Consider the following 15,857-nt stretch of genomic DNA (forward strand, 5'->3'; position numbering starts at 1 on the left):
GGATAAATGACTCCAATTCCTTTACCACCTTGCCTAGTAAAATTTCTTCTCTTCCTCAACAAGAACATGAATAAATAACCAAAGAATATGCTAAAGAACGTGATGAGCATATTAATTTTGTTGAAGCTACGGATAGGTTCAAAGGATTGCATTATACTAGAAGAAATGAGCCAAGAAACCATAAGGCAAGTAGTAATTCTACTTACCGAAAGAATGTGACCAAGGCACCTTTTCCCTCTAGTAAGAACATTCCCAAAACTACTCCTCCTAACACAAGCAATGGGGTATCATTAGATGTAGATTTGGGAAGTGTTTTGACTAAAGTGAAAACACGCCTATCCCTAAGAGGGCAAGTTATAAAGATTATCAACATTGACAATGAATCTGAGGATCCTCATGTGATATTACAAAATATGTATCATGATGGAAAGGATGGAGGACACACACCTTTATTGTTATCATTAGTGATTAATAACTTGATATTACAGAATTGTATGCTTGACTTTGGAGCCTCTGCAAATGTGATGCCTTTAAGAGTCATGAATTAGTTAGACTTGCAAATCACTAGACCTTATAGAAATGTGTTTGGTTTCAACGCGAAATCCATTCTTGTCCATGGTTTGATCAAAGACATGAAAGTTACCTTAGCTACTAATGGATATAGTAGTCATTGATGTTCCTGATGCCTAAGGCATGCTCTTATCAAGAAAATGGTAGGCTACCGTTTGTGGGCACTTGCAATTGGACCTATCCTATGCGAGCATACCCACAATAGATGGGAGACCATTTGTCTTGTATAGAGAGCCACAAATGGCTAAGCATGTTGAAGACATGATGTGACAAAGTAACCTTGCCCTCAATGTTGATAGGATATTAATAACTGATGATCCCTTCCCCATTTTACTTGAAGAGTATAGCAAGGAGGAAGAGAATCTTGAGCCTTTAAACCTATAAGTGGCATGGAAGCACTTTGAGCCTAGTATCCTCAAGAAGTTGGAGGAAACATATGTTGAGTAAACCAATTACCTTACTCCAAAGCAAAAAGACAAAAATAAAAATAAGAAGAAACAGTGGATCAAGAAGTAAGAAGAAGATTTCCAAGTTTGGGATCTTTGTGGGCACTTGCAGCTAGACCTATCTTATGCCAGCATACCCACAATAAATGGGAGACCATTTGTCTTGTATAGAGAGCCACAAATGGCTAAGCATGTTGAAGACATCATGGGACAAAGTAACCTTGCCTTCAATGTTGATAGGATGTCAATAACTGATGACCCCTTTCCCATTTTACCTGAAGAGTATAGCAAGGAGGAAGAGAATCTTGAACCTTTAAACCTACAAGTGGCATGGAAGTACTTTGAGCCTAGTATCCTCAAGAAGATGGAGGAAACACATGTCGAGTAAACCAATTACCTTACTCCAAAGAAAAAAGACAGAGAAATAAAAATAAGAAGAAACAGTGGATCAAGAGGTAAGAAGAAGATTTCCTAGTTTGGGATCTTTCCTTGTTAATGATGATCCTTATTCATATAAGGTCCATGGAAAGGTAGGGGTTAATTATTTCAACATAGCTAATATTAATGGAGTGCCCTTGTCATCACCAATGGATGGGAAGCACCTCACCCTTTTCAATGGAACTTGATACATGTAGTAGTAGGTAGTTAGAGTAGTATTGTGTTGGCCGAAGGTGGGCCGAAGGTTGGCCGAAGGCTCACTCACTGAGCCGAAGGCTCAATCACTTCGTCAAGTGATTGAGCCTTCGGCTCAGTGAGTGAGCCTTCGGCCAACCTTCGGCCCACCTTCGGCCCTTGCATTCTTGTTTGTGCATCCTTCTTTGATTATGTACACATTGATTTCCTTGCATAATAGTTAGATTCTATGCTTTTAATTTTAGCTAACATTTTATTTTTATTATTATTCTCATCTATCACAAGAGTGACAATCAGCACCCTGGATCATGTGCTCTACACTAAACACATGTCCCCGAATTGGAGCTAGATGTTACCGACCAAAAGTGCGAACCCAAAAGAGAAAAAATTTCTACTCATTTGATAGCCAACCAATCAATAGCCCTATGATGGCCCACAGATAGCTTTACATCGGAGCTCTCCACTTATGCTGCAATCAATGCTCTCTCCCATCTAATATGCTTCTCAAGGGAAGGTGGGTCATTTGTTGGGAGGTACACCAACCATTCTTGTAATCATGTGCTTTTATTTAATGTTTTGGGGCATTACTAATATGGATCAGAAGTCGAGCTAGAATATTGGCAGCTCTTGATTGCACCCTTGTTTCCATGCTTCACCTGGGAGGTTAACCTTTTCCCCTACTCTAGTGCGACCTACCTTGAGGTCCTTCTTTCAAGAGGAGCACTAATTGAAGTGGCATGCCTAAGGTAATCCATACTTACCACATTCCATGTTTCCCTTATTATCCACATCCATTCTTTGGGTTGATTATTGTTGGTCACTAGGATGGGCACTTTTTAATTAAAAGTGCTTAATTACAACAAAATCTAGCACCCTAATGCAAAGTTTCACTAGATGACATGGATGTTAAAATTTCTAAGTATTACCCGTTAGAAATTTTATCTATATTCTCTGGTTTATTTCGCCTACTTGTTCAATTACTAACAAGTTATTTAACCATATAAACACTGAAATAAACACAATATAGTCTCAACCATCTACAGATCAACAGCGAAAAGAAATGAACAAACACACAAGGGACACCATTATTTTTGGACAATCGTCCCCGGAAAAAACACAACTTGGGAAAACCAGTGCAACAGTTCTAAAGGTTTTATTATTAAGCAACTTTTCTTGAGTACACTAGGTGCCAAACCGGCTCACCCGACGAAGATAAAAAAATCTAGCAGTAATACCTCTCTTTAGAAGCAGATATTCGGAAAGTCTACTCCACGAAACCCTCTCCATCCCACTCTGAAGCACTGCGTCAACCCTCCTGGCCTCTGCGTCAGCCTGAAACCCTCTTCATCAACCCTCTGAGGCTCCATGTAGCCTCTCTGGCCCTCTGCATCACTTTTGAAGCTTCTGCGTTAGTCACGCAAGCCCTTCTGGCCTTTGCATGGCTCCATCTGGCTCTGCGTCTGCCTCTGAGCTGGTCTTCCAACACTATCTCTGCCTCTCTGCCTTGCACTCACTGTCCCTCGCTGCAACTGATCACTAGTTCGATTTCTCTTAGCAAACCCCGCTCTAGAAAATTGAACTGACTGATCACTCTGGTGTATCTCCAACTGACCCTCAAGCCTCCTCTTATACTTTTTCTATTGAGTCTTCAACGGCCAAGATTACATTTCTAATCAACGGCTAAGATTAGATTTGGCTTGATCCATGTCATTTAGAACCTTCTAACCCAGTTTTATATTAATACCCATTAATATTTTTATTTTCCTAAGTTTAGACTTAGGAACCCATTAAAAATATTAATTATTTTAATATCTCCTTCACCGGGTAGAATTTCCCCAAACCATTTCTGGGTCTTGGAGATCTCACGTGCTTTAGTCCCTCCACCAATTTTCATGGCTAGAGCACATCCGATACTACCCCAAATCAACACTCCCTCTTAGCAAGGAATGTGCTTTAGTAATACTCCACCACTGAGCATCACCCTGATTATACGGCACCAGTACCTGTGCTGATGCTAGGCATTCCTGCCCAACATCCTATGCATCACTGCATCCTGCCCATGGCCCTATCACTGCCACTGCTACATCTGTATGGCAGCTCCCTCTACATCCATGTTGTTGCTAGTCCTTTCTCCCAACACTGCATTTGCACTGCACTTCTCTCTCATTATGCTGCATCGTGTTACCCATAGCACTACCACTACTACAACTGCACTGCAACTCAGTTACTGAGAAGTAAGTAACTAATCTACCCAACTACTGACTTCCTTGTCAGGCTAGAAACCCTCCCGATGTTGAAGCTCTCTCTGTCGCTACCCTGTGCTCCCTCTGTTGCCTCTGTGCTGCTACAACAACTATGTGCCTCTCGCACTGCTGCAAACCTCTTTATGCTATCCTACACTACTGCAACCTCCTATGTGCCTCTAGCATCGCTGCAACCTCTCTACGCTGCCAAGGACTACTGCACTCTAGCACTCTCTGCCTGCTCCATCTACATCCGCTTCTACCGACATCCGCCATCCTGCTACTCTCACTTCGGGGCTCCCGTAGCCAGGTATGATCCAAGAGTTTGGGTACCTCAAGGATCCTGCCCCTCATCGCTTGTAGTCCTCCTGACTACAGCTCAATGTCTCCCCACCTCTTCTCTAGAGGTACATGAGCACTCATGGCACAATCGTCATCATCCTCTACCTCCTTTTCCGCCTTCGTTGGCACTGCCTTGGAGTCAGACACCTCTCCCTTATTCTTCTTCCTCGGACATTGGTTTGCATAATGCCCCAGTTCCCCACAGTTGAAGCACTTTATCTTGGAGAGGTCCTTTTTCTTCCTCTTCCCCTGTTGTCCCGCAGATGCCAGAGCTACATCCTCTTCCTCCTCTTTCTTGACTTGGGCTCCTTTGCTACTACTTCCCGTCTTGGTCAGCCGTCTGATCTCTTCTTGGCGAAGAGCTGCCCACAGTTCTTCCCAATCTGGAAGATGTTCTCTGCCCAAAATGCTTTGGACAAACGTCTCCCACTCCTTGGAGACTGCGTTCAGGGCGGTCCTCACCATTAACTCTTGATCCGGCGTGGCCCCTATGGAAGTCAGTTGGTCCTAAATCTCCTTCAATCTGCTGAGGAAGTGATCTACCTGCTCCCCCTTCTGCATCTGATACGACTGCAACTGATTCTCTAGTAGCATCTTCCTCTACACGGAAGTGCCCTGATACAATGTCGTCAAGGTGTCCCACATTTCCTTTGCCGTATTCTTCTCGGCAATATGTTGGACCACATAATCCTTGACCCCATCAAGGATTATGCCTTTTGCCCTGGCCATCGCATCCTCATACTTTTCATTGTCAATTGGGTCAACTGGGATAGCCATGGTTCTCAAAGCAAAGGCCTTGATGCGATGTCTATCTAGAACAATGTTGCACGAAGCGCCCCCCCCCCCACGGTTCCAAGCCTCGAAGCGTGTCCCATACGGAAGCGCACTTCCGAATTTTTTGTCGTTTCCTGGAAATTCGGAAGCGTCGCTTCCGGAGCGCCGAAGCGCGCTTCATACGACGCTTCGGGCGTCGGAAGCGTGGCATTTCGGAGGAGGAAGCGTACGCTTCTCGTACGCTTGCGGAAAAGCGTTTAGAAAATCGTTTTTTTTTTTCATTTTTTTTTAATTTTAGATGAGTTTACTTGTTGGGGGTGGGTCCACCTTGGGTTAGGGTGACAAATGAAGGCAAAAAAAATATAAATATAGCAGATGCTCCCTCGTGGTAATGTTAAATTCTTAAAGTAAAAGTGACATTCTCCTTTATTTTTCATTTTCATCCTTTTAATTAAATTTTTAACATTACCATGAAATGACTCAGGATGTTTGAGAGTGGTTCCAGCCTCATTGGACTTCATATGGAGAAAATAGAATTTCATATCCTATTCAAAATTCAGCAGACTTAACAGTTTTCAAGAATTCAGGATCAATGGGATTGTGGCATTTCATTAGATTATATCAAGTATGAAGGTATGCGATTAGCATTTAATCAAGAGCACCAAGCCCTATATGTACCCTAGTGTTGGTGGTGTTAATTGTTGAACTCCTTTGTCACGCGGCACGCCCTTGGCGAAAAATTACCTTTCAATCAAGTCAAAATCATCAATCAAGCATGTTAAGCTTTTTCTACCATATTTTACGTCTTGATTTAGGTAGTTTGATCAAAATTGGGCAATGTTGACTAATATCCTTAGACAATCGAGGTAGAGGCAAAGGCTAGACAAGAGGAGAAGAATCTAGATTCTAGATGGTTGATGCATCTAAATGGTTGATGCTTGAATAATTAATCATTAATGTACAATGGATGTTATATCTATCTTGATTTATGCAAAAATATGCATGTTTTCACGTCTTCTACAATTAATTTGCTATTTGGGATGTTTGTTTTGAGTATAAATGCAAAAAAATATAAATATATATATATATAGCAGACGCTTCCGCGGACGCTCCGCTTCCTAGATTTTTCGAAAATGACGCTTCCACGTCCCCGCTTCCAAAAAACGCTTCCGCTTCGCCCCTGCTTCGTGCAACATTGATCTAGAACGAACAAGATCTTGGCCTTCCAGATGACAAAATTGGACTCCCCGTCTAGCTTGTCCTGATCCCTCAGTCCATTCATGGCCATCTCTCTACTCTTTTTTCCAACTCCTCTAAGTCTCTACTTCCCTCTTGGAAGTTCTCTTCGACTCCCTCCGAGCCTCGATTTCCCTCTTGGAAATCGCTTGCCAACGATCGAGTCACACCTCTCCAATCTCCTATGCTCCTGCAAAACTGATCTAGATTTCTTGGCTAGAAATCCGCCTAGGTAGCAACTCCCTCTACCTTGGTTCTGTCCCGTTAGATATTGTTCTACTTCAACAGCAACAGCACCCCACCAGCTTCACTCTCTGCAATCTGCCCACAGCTTCCTATACCCCAGCAACTGAAGAACTGAGCCTCTAAGCTCTGGGCAATCCCGGGAAGGCTAATTTTCTCCCTTGGCCAACTACGTTAACCCTCTTGGTCTCTGTGTGGCTCTTCATGAACCTCTTCTGCCTTCTTCTGCCTCTGCGTTGGCCTCTCTCTGGCTCGAACTGATGACGTAGGCCCTTTGCATCAACCCTTCTCTACTGCTTTCTGCCTAGGAACAACTTCTGTCACTCGGGACAGTTATTTCTATTGCAAATCTTCTGATTCAACTGGAGCCTTCAACTCTCCTGTGATCTGCAACGCTCTGATACCATGTTGAAATTTCTAAGTATTACCCGTTAGAAATTTTATCTGTATTCTCTAGTTTATTTTGCCTACTTGTTTAATTACTAACAAGTTATTTAACCATATAAACACTGAAATAAACACAATACAGTCTCAACCATCTACAGATCAACAGCTGAAAGAAATGAACAATCACACAAGGTACACCGTTATTTTTGGACAATCGTCCCCGGAAAAACCCAACTTGGGAAAATTGGTGTAGCAGTTCTGAGGGTTTTATTATTAAGCAACTTTTCTTGAGTACACTGGGTACCAAACTAGCTCATCCGACAGAGATAAAAAAATAAATAAATAATAAATAAAAAATAAAAAATAAAATTAAAAAAAATTAAAAAAAAAAATCTGGTAGTAATACCTCTCTTCGGAAGCAAATATTCGAAAGTTTGCTCTACGCAACCTCTCTGGCCCTCTGCGTCACTTTTGAAGCCTCTGCGCCAGCCACGCAGCCCGTTCTGGCCTCTGCACAATCACTGTTGGCCTCTGCGTGGCTCCCTCTGGCTCTGCGTCTGCCTCTCTGCCTCTGAGTTGGTCTTCTGACATTATCTCTGCCTCTCTGCCTTGCACTCACTGTCCCTCACTGCAACTGATCACTGGTTCGATTTCTCTTAGCAAACCCCGCTCTAGAAAATCGAACTGACTGACCACTCTAGTGTATCTCCAACTGACCCTCAAGCCTCCTCTTATACTTTTTTGTTGAGTCTTCAACAGCCAAGATTACATCTCTAATCAACGGCTAAGATTAGATTTGGCTTGATCCATGTCATTTAGAACTTTCTAACCCAGTTTTATATAAATACGCATTAATATTTTTATTTTCCTAAGTTTAGACTTAGTAACACATTAAAAATATTAATTATTTTAATATCTCCTTCACCGGGTAGAATTTCCCCAAACCATTTATGGGTCTTGGAGATCTCACGCGCTTTAGCCTCTCCACCAATTTTCATGGGTAGAGCACATCCAATGCTACCCCAAATCAACAATAGATAGAGTGCAACAATGTAAATGTCACCATTGTAACCTTAGTAACCACTCCCTTGTTTTAGTGATGGACACAATCCAACACAAGGGAGGTTTCCCTAGTAGATCTTAGGGATCAGATAACTAAAGGACCTTAAGCTAAGTGCCCCTAAGGGTTTTACAATGATTTTCCACCAATTATAAAGATAGGAAATTAGGGTTTGAGGTTGATAAGAGAGTAACTTCCAAATTTAGGTTGAAAGGTAACTATGGCTCAATCTAGAGGCTCAAATGCGTTTCCTAAACACACCAAAGAAGAAATTACATACGACTACCATAAACTAGCAAAGAAAAATCAGCAAATGCAACAATATAGCAGCTTATGATAGCAGCAAATTTAGCCCAAGAGACTATTATTGAAAATGTAAATTAACAACTAAGATTATGAGTAAATGAGAAAATAAATTACAACAAAATTTCTAGGATTAAAAGGCATATAACAATACTTAAAATCCTAGACTTCAGCCCCAATTAATGGCTGGAAATTGCACATAAAATGTAGGTTTTGCTCATCCAATGCTTCCAAAACAATTCCTAACCCTAGGTTGTTAACATCCAAGTCAATAGGTTGAATAAAAATGAAAATTTTGGAAGAATGGAGATCGTGAGCTGCTCTAGGGCTTTCTCTAGTTCCTTCTGGGGCGCCGCCATCGATCCAAAGAATGTAAATTGGTTCAATGATTCTTGTTGGAGTGAAGGTGCAGTCCTTTGCATCCCTTTGGACAACAAGTGATGCGTAGGCGTAATCCTCTGCATCCATTCAGATGATGAGCAAAGAGGGATTATGAGTCATCTTTGTTGCAGATCACAAGTGTCTCTCAAGAGCAAGCGATTGAGCTTTTATGTATATCTCAAACGATATGGGTTTCTCCACAATACAAAAGGCAAACAACATTTTTTTCTAACCTGGATCTTGGATGACGGCGTTGGGTTTCAAGGGTGGTCCAGCAAGGATGGCCTTACAAATCCCCACATCCTCTAGAACAGCAATCTCTTGCCTGTGTACACTTACAAGTCTCTGTCTAGGCTAGGTAACCTCCTCAGAGTGTTAGGCTCTTGTCTTGCACCCTTTTTAGTCTATGGCGGTTTGTTCTCACTATTGAAAACAAGGCTACGCAGTCTTCCCACCTCAAGCATCTACCCCTACAGCTTAGATCTGTCTGGCTCGATGTAGATCTAGCAATAAAATTTCATGATCCAAGTCTACATGGTTTGATGGAAGTTGTGGAAGACTCAATTCTGACGACTAGGGATCCGCTCTTTGATGGTTCTCATCCGGGTGCTGCCATTCATCTTGAGAATGTAAATTATTTCAAGGGCATTCAACTTGATCTTCCCCAAATAGAAAGACCTCGGAATGAAAAACTAGATCTGGATGAGGTTTTTCAGATTTTTGTTAAAACCCTAAGCAAGAAACTAGTCATTTTAAGGGTTTGAGGCTTGGATCTAGTGTAAAACTTGAAGCATGCAATACAAAATAACCTATGTGTTGAATTTCCACGACCTTGGGTCTAGGTTAGTCTTAAAATCACTGACGCTACCAAACCAAGAATCTCAACCATAAACTACTTTGCATAGCGGAAATATAAAGCAGTAAATCACATATGCACAATATACACAGTTTTAAACAAAATTGTACAATATTGTACAATCCCAATCTTCGTTATATTAAACCAAATTCCCGAATAATACAACAGTTTATGGTATACAAGATACAATGACAAACTTTGTTGCGCAACTTCTATGTTGTATCTTGTCCTGTTGGTCCTTCAGTCTCGTACTGCTCACTAGTAGTGCCTTAATACATTAAGGCATCTACACATCGAGACTCCAAGAGGACTGCCTCCTATCACTGCTGCAAGTCATGTCTGCTACAATGAACACGGGCTCATCAACTGCTCTCTGGGTAGGCCTAATTCCCGAGCTCCAATCTGCCAGGCTAGCAACAACTTTAGTCCATCAAAGTGTTGCACTTCAGCACCATCCTTCACCCAACCTTCAGTTGCTCTTCGTCCTTCAAGATAGCTCGTCTAGGGCTACTTTGGGTAGCCAACATGCTACCCTCCAACCAGCTCTATGACACCCAATACTTCACTACTGAATTTGCACCTAGGAAGACATTACACCACCTCAGAATGTCCTCCAATTGGCTCCAACAAGCTGCACTATAATCTGATCCAAACACTAGTCAAGACTCAAAACCAAGACCCAACACAAGGCACAATGTGATTTTCAAGTCTGTTACATTGTTGTCATATCAGTGACTGGTTAGGGCATCATGGGCACACTGAAACAACTCTAACCAAGCACCAAACAACCCTTATTTTCTGCGGCCCTACCAAGGAAGAATTCCCCTCCTCGTTGTCTACCCCAAAATCCCTTCACGTTGTCCTTGTTTTGAGGTGGTTAGGCCTGCGGCCTACCACAATTCAGCTGTCACCTACAACCATCTCCAAAACAGAGAATCCTTGCCTCGGTTGCTGCCCAACAGACCCTCCTTTCACATGCGTTTAGTCCTTTGCCAACTCGGCCTTCCTGAGGTATGTAACAGCCCTCCACGCAATCAAAGAAGCACCCAAACCAGCCCTAAATCCACATTGTTTTGTCCTCGTTAAACAGAAGCTAATCTGCTCCCTTATCTAAGTTCTTTAGCTCTCCAACGTTGCCTTTATGTTGCACTTATTGGATGCTCAAAATAACTCCATATCACCTTCTATATATACCATAAAGAAGGGCTCCCAAAACTTCATGTTTGAAGCAACATGTCCATTGGATTCTTCAAGTCAGCCTACTTTACACCCAATAATAATTATGTCAACTTCAAAAATGCATATCTCTCTAACGACAACTTGGATTCGAACAATTTTCGATGCGTTGGAATCGTCTTTCCGAGCATTATCATACTCATCCTCATCCATCACATCCTCCTACTACCCAAAACACAATGTGTGCCAAAAGGGTTCCAAGCCCACAAGTTTCCATTGTGGCGCTTTGTCCTCCAAACCCTAAACCCTAGGGCTTGGAGTACCTCCCAAGCTACACAAAATAAAACTATGTATACTAGTGCTCTTACAAAGTTTGATATTTGAGGGGAAATCATTGCAAGATTGCATTCAAATGAAAGTTTATGGCATTGAAAGGAACTCCACCATAATATTAAATCTAAGGCTGAGGTGTGGAGCTTCGAGTATCAGAAACCCCCATGGACTTGCCTCAATCAAGGATGTAGTGAAAGGGAAGGTTGTAGCTTTTGATGACCAGATCCAAAATATGCCAAGACCTTACATAGTCAAACAAGTGGAAAAAGCACCAACAATGGATGTAAAACTCCCAGAGGCAAAATCGCCTTTGCTAATCTACAATCTATGCCATTAATATGAAAATTTAATGGCTTATGGCCAAGAACTGAAGATCTACATCAGTGGGTATATTCTTCTTGGACACCCAATTATGAACTTTACTTATGTTCCAAGGGTTTCTTCATAGTTCAATTTGACACAAAGAGCTAGGGAGCAAGTCCTAAATGATGGGCCATGGTTTTGGGGTAGCGTTGGGCTCTTTATTACCCCATGGTTTCTAGAATTTGATGCTACAAGCATGGTAGTCACTACAATGCTCGTCTAGGTGAAATTACCAAATCTCCCTCTCCCTTTTTGACACCACCAAGTCCTGGAAGAAATTGGGAATGCCCTTGGAAAATTCAAAAAAAATGGACACTAACAGAATAAAAAAAGGCCTCTTTACATTTGCCAGAACTTATGTGGAGATAGACCTTAGTAAAGGTTTACCTGGTCATATCCATTTAAAACATGAAAACTTTTAGTTGACCCAGGTTCTCGATTATGAGAATACGACATTTAGATGCTAAATTTGCTTTCAAACAAGACACCTGCAGAACACATGCCCAACAGGCAAAAAAGATCCCAAAAAAGAAAAAGAGGCAGACCTGTAAGCCAAAGGCATGGCAGGTACCTGACAATTCTAAGGATGAAGAAGAAGAGCCCATGAAAAATACTCCAAATATGGATACTCAAGCACAATATGGCAGCCAAGTAGACGAAGGAGTTGGGGAACAGTAAAAGATCGTGACCCATATTTAGAAGGCTACAAAATTAGTAGAAATCAAAGCACCAAAGCAACAAAAAAGATGATACACACACTGATAAGGGAACAAGGGGTATGAAGAGAACCCATGTATCTTAGAGTTTGGATTTAGACAAAGAAGTCCCTATGAAGGAAAATGGAAATCAATTGGCAATAGTAACAGTTGGTACCAATCATGGGGTTTGGCAAAAAGTTCAGAAAAAAGAAAAGCAAAAAGGGGAAGTTAAGTGATTATTATCACACTTAACCCCCAAGAAAATTATGTATTTTTTTACAGTTATTTTTTTATTGTGCATCAATTGAAAGGTTTACATGATCAAACACCTAATGGCATCTATAGAATGTAATTTTGTTCCTTGTTTACAGGTTGAATAAAATTACGATTTTTCCTTGGAAAGAATATCCAAGTCAATAAATGCTAAAAATATAAGATTATGTTCTAATAAAACCCTAATTTATCCTAGAACAATAAACAAAATGATTCTTATGATAAAATATGATTTCCACCAAAGAGAGGGTCGGTGCCTTCTCAATCTAAGGCTAACGAAGTCTATAAACAAACTAATATAGGATTTCTTGGAGTAGAAACAAGATTCATGCAAAACTAGGGCAAGTAAACATACTTACCCTAGGGTTTGAGATCAAGGTTCTCAATTTTCAAAAATGAGGGAAGGAGCTAACATGCTACTTTGGAAGAAGGGTTAGTTTAATAAGGATCATGAAACAAATACCATGATAACGTGCTTAATACATGATTCATCCATCCAATAAAACATGAAACCAAGATAAAAGAAGTAAACCTACTTAAATTACCGTGCATTCATCCAAGATTTACCATAACCAACCACATAAAGAGATTAATCCACATCACAAAGATTTACCATAACCAACCACATAAAGAGATTAATCCACATCACATGAGTACCCAAGAGAAGTCGCTCAACTAGTGCACCATAGTGAATTGGAAAAAACCCTCTTCTAGGGAAAATCCCAACAACCTTTTCCTTAAAGAAATTATTCAATTCAACAAGAGATACAACTGATCTTTCCAGTCAAAAATAAAGTCAAACAGACCAGCAATCAAAGCCTAGTCAAACATGGTCAAATTATCTTCTATCCAAGTCAAACTGCTGCCCTAAAGATTCAGTCAAGTCTGATCTGCTAGGCCAACTTTCGGCCTTCTTCTTCACCTCATAAACTCAGTCAGCTACCCCGTGATTTTTCCCAGAAGAAATTCGGCCTGTCTTCGACACGTGCGAGGTCAAACAGAGAGAAAACGAAACTCGGTCAAATGTTGGACTGTCTGGCCAACTTCGGCTTCCTTGTCTGGTGTCTCCCTCGCTTAGATAAACAAAAGATATCATGTGTGAGTGATCCGAATGGCCAAGAGGAGGAGAGTAAGTGGTCTATTTATAATGTTTGATGAGGCCGAATGGGTGTCTCTTTCTTGAGGACCGACTTGATCATTTTAGTACCAAAAATTTCAATTTTAAAATTAAAATTTCTCTTTTTAAGCCAGCTTGAAATCTATATATATAGAGGTTAAAAACCTTAATTATGAAGACCAACCATAGCTAGAAAATTCAACAGGTTTATGGGTGATATTCACCAGTATGCAGTAGTTTTACAGTTTCAGGTTAATAATCATTAATGGGAAGAAATACTCTAGAATATGGAATGGACTGTTACTAAATCATCTAACATTAATGAAGCATTTTAGCTTCCACACTCTGAGACTTTTTCTTTGTCCAAAGAAAATCTCACTGGAAACTCAAGGGATGTTTCCCCATATTTGTGGATACCATCTGTAATAAACAAGTCAATATTGGTGCACCTCATCCCGGGGATTCAACCTAAGCACCTATGGAGATGCAAGTAGCCTAATGGCCAGGAGTATTGACAACAACCAGGTAGTCTAACCCCTTTGGTTAAGACAATGTGTGACTTATCATGTTAACAGTGTGATCTTTTTAATATTGAAAAAAAGCTTAAACATCATTACATTATAATTAGATGTTTGCTTCGAGTATAGCAAAGGCTTCAATTCATTTTAGAAGTAGATTGCGATTACGAAAAGCATACAGAAAACAAAACAAAAATAAAAAAATTCAGCGTGCAAAAGAAGAAAATAAGCTGAGCTGAACTAAGCACCTGAGCGGAAGCTTGAATTTGGGGCTGAGCAGACGGAGACCGAAAGGCAAGTGCTAACGTTGAAGTTATTAGTTCTCTAACCACCACATTCTTGCGTGTAGGAACATGTCTACAGCAACCACTAGCTTTCACTTTAATTCTGAGAAGTTCGCATGTTTGACAACTCACGGCAATTGTTACGATGTTGTCATTCAACAGCCACGAACCCTGCAGTGTTCTGTTCTACTCCACTCCACCAAGTGAAGCTTGAAAACTGTCGGAAATTGCTCTGGATGTCAGTATTGCAGAGGAAAGTTCCTTCGATTCTCTTTAGATTAACCTGGGCGGAAGCTTGAATTTGGGGTTGATCAGACGGCGACCCAAAGGCAAGGGCGAAGGAAAGTGATAACGTTGAGGTTGTCATGTCTACAGCAAACGGTAGCTTTCGTTTTAGTCTTGAGAAGTTTGCATGGCTGACGACTCACAGCAATTGCTGCGAAGTTGCCAGTCAACAGCCGCGAACCGTGCAGTGCTCTGTTTTACTCCACTCCGTCAAGTGATCCTTGAAAGTTAACGGAAATTGGAATGGTTGGAATCAATGTTGGAAAGATCCTTCGACTCTCCCGGATTATCGAATCTAATAGAGTACCGCGGCTACCGGGGGTTGTGTGTCCAAATTGATATTTTCCACCACGTTTCTGGTACGTCTCCGTTTTACCTCCGCTGTATTAGGACCACATCACCGTTCTCAATATACACATTTATCCTTCTGACAGCATTTTCCACCTACTACCTTTTAATCGATTGAATATAAACCAGTGTGAATGAAGCCAATTAATGCATGGTCATCTGTTGGTGAAAGACAAGGCTTCGAGCATTTTATATTTGCAAATGGCCGTCTATCTTGATTTTGCTTAAACAACGCTGTCATTGACTTCCAACGAATGCTGCCATACACTTTTTCTTTCATCTTGAAATACTATAATTCGACCGTGTATTTATTTTATTCTAACCGTATGTGAAAAGTGAAGAAGCGTCGAGTGACCAAACTTTTAATGGCTCACATATCTACGAATGTTTTCCATTCCATAAAACGAAGGATTCACATGGAACAGTGATATCCGGGTTTTCTCCGTTAAATATAGCCAAAAAAAAATTCTCCCCTGTCAACATTTTCCGTTAAAATTGACGGTCAAATATAGCCAAAATAAAAATTAAAAAATGTTCTCACTTGTCAATATTCTGTGTTAAAATAAATAGGTATTAGAGTCGTAGAAACTCTTAAATTTGACTTGTGCTTCATATTTGAAATTCTTACTCTCCATATTTGAAATTCCTACCCTATATGGAAGTAACCCACTCTATGGGAGGACGGTAAGTATCATATAAGATTAACCTTAAGTTAATTTTAAGAAATAAAAAGTAGTAAGGTTAAACTTTATTGTAATAGAGGGGAAAATAGATTAATATATTCAATGCACTGAATTATTTATATGGCAGAATAATAATAATAAATATAAAATATAAATATTTTTTTATATAATAAATTTTTATTTTCATTTTAGAATTTTAAAATATATATTTAATTTTAATATTTAGTGTTATTTTGACCATATCAAGAGCCAAATATCATGTATATTTATATGAAATAGTTTGAATGATGATTATTTGTTCACTT

General features: G+C 40.4%; 1 protein-coding gene across 3 annotated transcripts in view; it reads right to left on the bottom strand.

The window, feature by feature from the left end:
* Nucleotides 1-15,023, bottom strand: part of LOC149238934 (putative cyclic nucleotide-gated ion channel 20, chloroplastic) — a 531,460-nt gene extending 516,437 nt beyond the window's left edge. Inside the window, exon 1 of one of the 3 annotated variants that reach the window (XM_089373243.1) lies at nucleotides 14,201-15,023. The gene's annotated coding sequence lies outside the window, so the exon portion shown is untranslated. The remainder of the gene's footprint in view (nucleotides 1-14,200) is intronic. The other 2 variants (XM_089373244.1, XM_089373242.1) reach the window with 2 other exon arrangements.
* Nucleotides 15,024-15,857: the final 834 nt, after the last annotated feature.

This window comes from Pinus tabuliformis, chromosome 8 (genome assembly GCF_031772625.1).
Source record: "Pinus tabuliformis cultivar Carrire ecotype Pingquan chromosome 8, CPIR1, whole genome shotgun sequence".
NCBI classification, from domain to species: Eukaryota; Viridiplantae; Streptophyta; class Pinopsida; order Pinales; family Pinaceae; genus Pinus; species Pinus tabuliformis.